The following is a 6,591-nucleotide window of genomic DNA, read 5'->3' as shown; positions in this document are numbered from 1 at the left end:
TATGACATGGAGAGCTTGCTAGCATTGAACAAACTTATTTCTAATTAACGAATATTGTTTTCTTTGCAAATGTTGTAAGGTGAACTAGGAGTGAATTTGATCAAGCAATAATGTTGTAGTTATGGATGTATGTATTAAAAGAATAAAAGAAATATTTACTAGGGATAATTATGACGGTATAATATGAATTGTGAACAAATATTAATATTTCATTTTATGTTGCCTAGGGAGAATAATTAGAAATTTTCAATTGAGCCAAATGTGATGTAAGATGACTATTTTTATTAAGATGATTTTCATAGATGTTTTAGGATTTGCAGAAGGTTATGAAAGATTTAGATATGTTTTTAAAAAGTTATAAAATTGGATATTATCATCTTATAAATATTATAATAGAACTAGAAGTTATACAAATAATGTAGCGAGCAAAGCAACAAAAGATAGAAGTTTTACAAAGCATATAGTGAGCAAAGCAAAGATGATAATTTTGATGATTTATATGATGTAGCTGATATTAAGAAAAAAAAGTATACATAGACTAACTAATACAAAAGATAAATACGCTTGGTACTTTGATTAAAAGGGATGCATTAGAATTGAAGAACTTATATTTTAGTTAGGCGATGACTTGTAAAAGATGGAAATTCTATGTAGAGAAACTTTTAAATTGAGGTTTTATGAAACAAATTATTTTGGAAGAGCTTTATGAATAAAATATTGAATTATATTGTCTATTGATCCAAAAAACTATGATAAAGTTTATTTTGAATAATATATTTACAATTAAAGCTTTTGTTCTCTATTTAGATTTGACGAGTTATAGAGAATAACATTGTGGTTTGGATAATGAATCTCTTCAATGAAATTTGAAGGCCAAGGTAATGGTAAATGATTGAAGAAGAATAGGCTTGATAACAATATTTATGAGCAAAGGAGATGATTAAAATTTTTTAGAGGAATCAAACATAAAGGCTTAAACTATATGTGGATATTGCTGAGATTAATTGAAAAATTTTCATGCTAGGAAGATATTTCATGCAAGTACTGTTCATGTTAAGGTAATTATTGATAAAATGTATGGAGTAGAAAAAGAATAGTCATATGATTTATATTGGTATTGTTAAGTTTCTAGACCTCAACCCAAAAGTGAGGTCAACAGTATACGAGGATAATTAATTTGGTATACATTAAAAAATAACATGTTTCAAGGGTACACGAGGATAATTAATTTGGTATACATTAAAAAATAATATGTTTCAAGGTAACATGTTTCAAGGGTACTTATAAGATATTAAATATAGTGTGATAAAGCACTAACTAGTTTTATCAAATAGTAGTGGAATGATAAAGGATTTCCAATTTTAGCTGTATTTACATCAAAGAAACATCTTGTATTAATAGTGGCTCCATGTTTTTTTTTTAATTGATTTTGGAGACGCCTATAAGAGATATTCAAAGTGAGGCACCTTGATCAGTTCTAATTGGTAGGATATTTACTGAATTAAATGAAAAGTTTGAATAATAATGAAGATGTTTAGATATAAAAGACTTATAATTAGCAAAATAAAGATTCATGTATTATGAGTTTAGTAAGTGTAATAATAATAGTTATCTTTCATTATTATTGTAAGATAAGGTCTAAATAGGTGTGGTTTAAATATCCTTAATTTATTTTACAAAGGAATGCTGATATAGATGAGGATATAACATCAGAGTTAAGTTTGAGCATTAAAATAGGAAAGTGTGACAGGATAAAGATATCTTCCTAAGCACACCAAGGTAACTCTCATGATAATCATGGTGTTTCTTCAAAAAGATTTTGTAAGTTGTTGGTTTGATCTTTTTCATATGATTTTTGGTTCAATGGTACAGTACTTTAACCTTGATGGAACAGACGCACAAAAAATATGTAATGGATTGGTTTGATGGGCCAGTTATTTAAATATAATTGCTATATCAAGCAATCTTTTTAACTTGAAACATAAAACAATGCAGAGATGTTTTATTACTAACTCAAATGCTGCTTTAAATGTTTTCTTGTTGTGACTGCACTTTTGAATATCACAGATTCTTGATTTGTTTCTGCGTATTTGCTTTAAAGAATTGAATTTGTATTATGAGTATAAGACAGAATGTAGGCCAATGCCTTGATTTCAGAGAGCAATTTGATGTTTCAATTGCAAGAGCTGTTGCAGAGATGCGAATCCTAGGTTGGTGAAAGCTCATAATTGATATGACTTTATGAAAATTAGCTGAATATAAGCAATTATTATGGCTTCAATTTGTTTGTTTTAAATGTATCCAGCTGAATATTGCCTTCCATTGGTACGTGTTGGTGGTTTGTTTATAGCTGCAAAAGGCCATAATCCTCAGGTATTCATTTCAAACACCTTCGTCATCCATTCCCCCACCATTAAGAAAGACTTTCTAAAGTTTGATTGGTTTAATGATAAGTAATCTGCCGCGTTTTACCTGATGATTTTGCAACATCGGTAGCATAGGGTTGCATGCAAGCGTTTCGAGTTGTTTCTAGGCAGTGATCAAGTTTATGATACTTTTTTTAATAGTTGTCTTTGTGCAATTAGTTCCACTGAGTTCTCAGAAACTTTACAAACCATAGTCCTCGTGCAGGAAAATATTTCACACTTGCTTTCTTCAGGTTTAATTTTGGAAAATCCTGCCAATTAAAATGCACTTTGACATGCTGAAAGTTCTAGTTGGTTTGATGAACCCTTAATAGCAGCTCTGTTGGCTCGATGGCCTCTGCTGGAGTAAGCAGCATAATTTATATTCATTCTAAATCATTTTTAATTTACAGATAATTAATAGTGCGTGCTTGTTTTTCCACATTTCTATTTCTCAGCAATGTGAGGGAAATTAAAGACGCTTTTATTTCTTATTATTTCTTATCCAATTTATGTTGTGGGAAACTATTCTTTTTCGCCATCTCAACAATTTATGTGCTAGATTTTTTTTTTGGACGTTTTTTGTACATAAACAAATAATAGGCTGATGTTAATTGACTGAAGAAGTCATGATGCATTTTGGATAATTTTAAAATTCTTGATGAAATAAAAATTAAGGTTTGCTACACCCGTTTACTCTTCATTTTTATTGTGCTTTATTTACATCTAATGCTGGATACTTTATTGGGCAGGAAGAAATAAGAAATTCAGAGAAAGCAATCCAGTTGATGGGAGGTTCCATGGTGGAATTGTGTACAGGTATTCTTAATGTTTCCTTTTCCAATGAGCATGCATGTATATAATTTTAAATTTTGAAGTTCAATGTTATATATGCAAAATCATGCATTCTGGTCTCTAGAGCTTTCGACATAGATACAATAAGTTTACAAGGTTACTAACCATAATATACATTGTGGTCCCTAAACACCCATAAAATTAATATCCTAACCGAATGGCAGAGAGCACTCATTACAACCAATAGTACTGTCTCTAGAATATTCTATACTAGTACTATATACCTGTACTACTATATACCTGTATTACAATTGAGGCTAGGTGAATGAATTCCTGCTATTCCTATGAGTAATGCATACCGGTATGCCTCTTGTTATTCTTTCTGTTCTTGCTGCTCTTATGGTATCATAGCCATACTTAGGGAATCAACACTTATGTGTCTTGGGCAGGCGATCTGAACTTACTGGCTCTTCTTCTTAATCACGTTCTCTATGATCTCTTCTTGCTGCAAATGGAAGACTCAACAATGTCAACTTCCCAAACTCCTCTCATACCCACCAAATCCATCAACATACCCCCTTCGCTTAAATTTCTTACCTCTCTCTTGAAACAATTATCCCAAAACCTACTTACTCTTACAGACTACCATGTCTGGCATGCGCATATCCTGAAAATTTTTCTAGCAAAAAGCTTCTCGAGATTCTTGGACGGCAACAATACTTGCCCTCCACAGTTTGATGCTAATGGATCTGAAAATCTTTAATTCCAAGAGTGGAACCTGATTGATAAAAACCTAGCGGTCTCTCTATACCCTACTATCTCACCTACCATTCTTCCCCATATTATGAATCTCCATACCACGACTAAGATTTGGACTACTTTAGAGCACCGATTACAACCTACAAATCGATCAAAGGTTATTCAATTGAAAAGTGAATTACAAAACATATTAATGAAGGGCCAAATCATGGAGCAATACCTTATGGGTATTTAGTCACTTGTGGATCAAATTACTGCTGCTGGATCAAAATTAGACCAAGACGATGTTATTCTTTATACCCACAATGCCTCCAAAACAGCCATTAGAACTTCATTTCAACCTATGGCTTTGGATGATCTATATTCGCTGCTCTTAAGTGAGGAGATCAATATTGACAATGAGAATGCAAAGTCAATTACTAATCGGAGAACTCCCATGGTGCTGAGTACATACGAAGGTCGCAATACAAATAATAACAGGAGAAGAGGCTGAAATCAGCCAGCAAATTCTAGAGGAGGTTATTCCAATACTTCACAAGGAGGAAGAACTTCAACTAGATCTAATTTTACATGTCAAATTTGCCATAAAATTGGTCACTCCGCATCGATTTGGTTGGCATTGAACAAATCTCGAGTATACACCATCAACTCCAGCCGAAGCCCTCCAATCGACATCCAAGGAATGGGTTCTCAACTTTGGTGCGCCCGCACACTTTACTTCTGATTTAAGTCAACTCCAACCGGTTACGTCCTATCATGGGAATGAACAAGTGATGGCGGGAAATGGACAAATGATTCTCATTCAACACAAAGGTGATGGCCTTCTTTCTTCCCCACATCGTAAGCTTAAACTTTCTCAAATTCATCATACACTCCTCTCTCACAACCTACTATGCATTCACAAATTAACCAAAGATAACAATATTATTGTGTCATTTGATTTTCATGGCTTTGTTATTTATGATCCTTAGACCGAACAAATACTCCTCCAAGGACCCAGTTCTAGAGGACTCTACTCCACTCCAACATCTACCTATCTTCCACGAGCATTGACTACATCTCTTTCCAAACTTCAACAAGCTAAGTTGTGGCATCGCCGATTGGTACATCCGCACTCTACCATCATGACAACCATATCCAAACGTCACTCCCTTTCCATACCACCTAGTTTAACATCATGTACTATATGCAACCTTACAAACAATAACAAACAGGTATTTGTATCTAGTATAGGATGAAAATTCAAATGTCTAGAACTTATTCATAGTGATGTATGGGGTCTCTCCCCAATTACCTTTTCATGGTTATATATATTATATTGCTTTTATTGATCATTTTTCCAAATTTTGTTGGGTGTTCCTTCTATATGCAAAATCCGAGACAACAAATATCACTATCAACTTCATTAAGCAGCCCAACATCAATTCAATTCTAAAATTAAAATCCTTCGGCCCGATGGAGGGAAGGAATATAATAATAACACCCTGAACAATTTTCTCAATGAACTTGACATACTACATCAATACTCATGCCCCTACACATTTGAGAAAAACGTTGTCGTCGAAAGAAAACGCCGACATCCCATTGAGACAACCTGGGCCTTACTTAATCAAGCACATCTTCCTTACAAATTATGGTGTGCTAGTTTCCAAACCGCAACACACCTCATTAACCTTATGCCTACAAGAATCACGTCTTATATCTCACCATATGAACTGCTCCATCAGTCTCCACCATCTTACAATCATCTTCGTATTTTTGGATGTGCTTGTTATCCATGGAAAAACCTCAATCTTCTCATAAATTCGAACCCAAGATCAGTTTCATGCATCTTTATCTGTTACTCCCTTCAACATAAAGGTTATACATGTCTCCATCCATCACGAACAAAATCATAATTTCTCGACATGTTGTCTTCGATGAAAATACCTTCCCAAGCACCTTCACATCTTCTATAACTACATCTAACAATCAGCCTTCCAACCACCAACAAAATCATAATTTTTTGACATATTGTCTTGGATGAAAATTCCTTCCCAAGCACCTTCACATCTTCTATAACTACATCTAACAATCAGCCTTCCAACCACCTACCTAACTCCCTTCGTTTCACCGTCCCTCTCAACTCTACCTATACCATTACCCCCATCTCACATTAACGATCCCACTTCAGTCCCCTCAACACCAACACCATCTTATCAACCGACCACATATGTCCCTCCGCCACCTTCTCATCCCATGATAACCTGTACAAAAACAGGGAAATTTAAACCTATTCACAAGCTTAACCTCCTATGCCAAATTCAGCTACCACCCGATCCTACCTCCTGTGCTCAAGCATCCAAGCATTCTCATTAGCAAAAGGCCATGCAAGAGGAATTTAATGCTCTTCAACGACAAGGAACATGGGTTCTAGTCCCCCCTCCGTCCAATCAAACTATTCTAGGTTCACGATGGACGTACAAAAAAAGTTAATTCTCAAGGAAATGTTAATCGATAGGCGAGACTTGTTGCCCAAGGTCATAAACAAGCATTCAACATAAATGAATAATTTAGCCCAGTTGCTAAACTTTCTACAATCCACATGCTTTTACCTTTGCTCTCCATCATAATTGGAACATACTTCAATTTG

General features: G+C 34.2%; 1 protein-coding gene across 4 annotated transcripts in view; it reads left to right on the top strand.

Moving 5' to 3' along the window:
* Positions 1–2,299: 2,299 nt before the first annotated feature.
* The window catches only part of LOC110026117, a 62,943-nt gene continuing 58,651 nt past the window's right edge, over positions 2,300–6,591 (top strand). For 3 of the 4 annotated variants that reach the window (XM_020726921.1, XM_020726922.1, XM_020726919.1), the window contains exons 1-2: positions 2,300–2,373; positions 3,162–3,224. The gene's annotated coding sequence lies outside the window, so the exon portion shown is untranslated. Of the gene's footprint in view, positions 2,374–2,530; positions 2,772–3,157; positions 3,225–6,591 lie in introns of those variants that run through there. The other variant, XM_020726920.1, reaches the window with a different exon arrangement.

The sequence above is a fragment of the Phalaenopsis equestris genome, unplaced genomic scaffold (genome assembly GCF_001263595.1).
Source record: "Phalaenopsis equestris unplaced genomic scaffold, ASM126359v1 Scaffold000352, whole genome shotgun sequence".
NCBI classification, from domain to species: domain Eukaryota; kingdom Viridiplantae; phylum Streptophyta; class Magnoliopsida; order Asparagales; family Orchidaceae; genus Phalaenopsis; species Phalaenopsis equestris.
The sequence above is the reverse complement of the archived record's forward strand: the minus strand, read 5'-3'. Positions and strand labels throughout refer to the sequence as shown.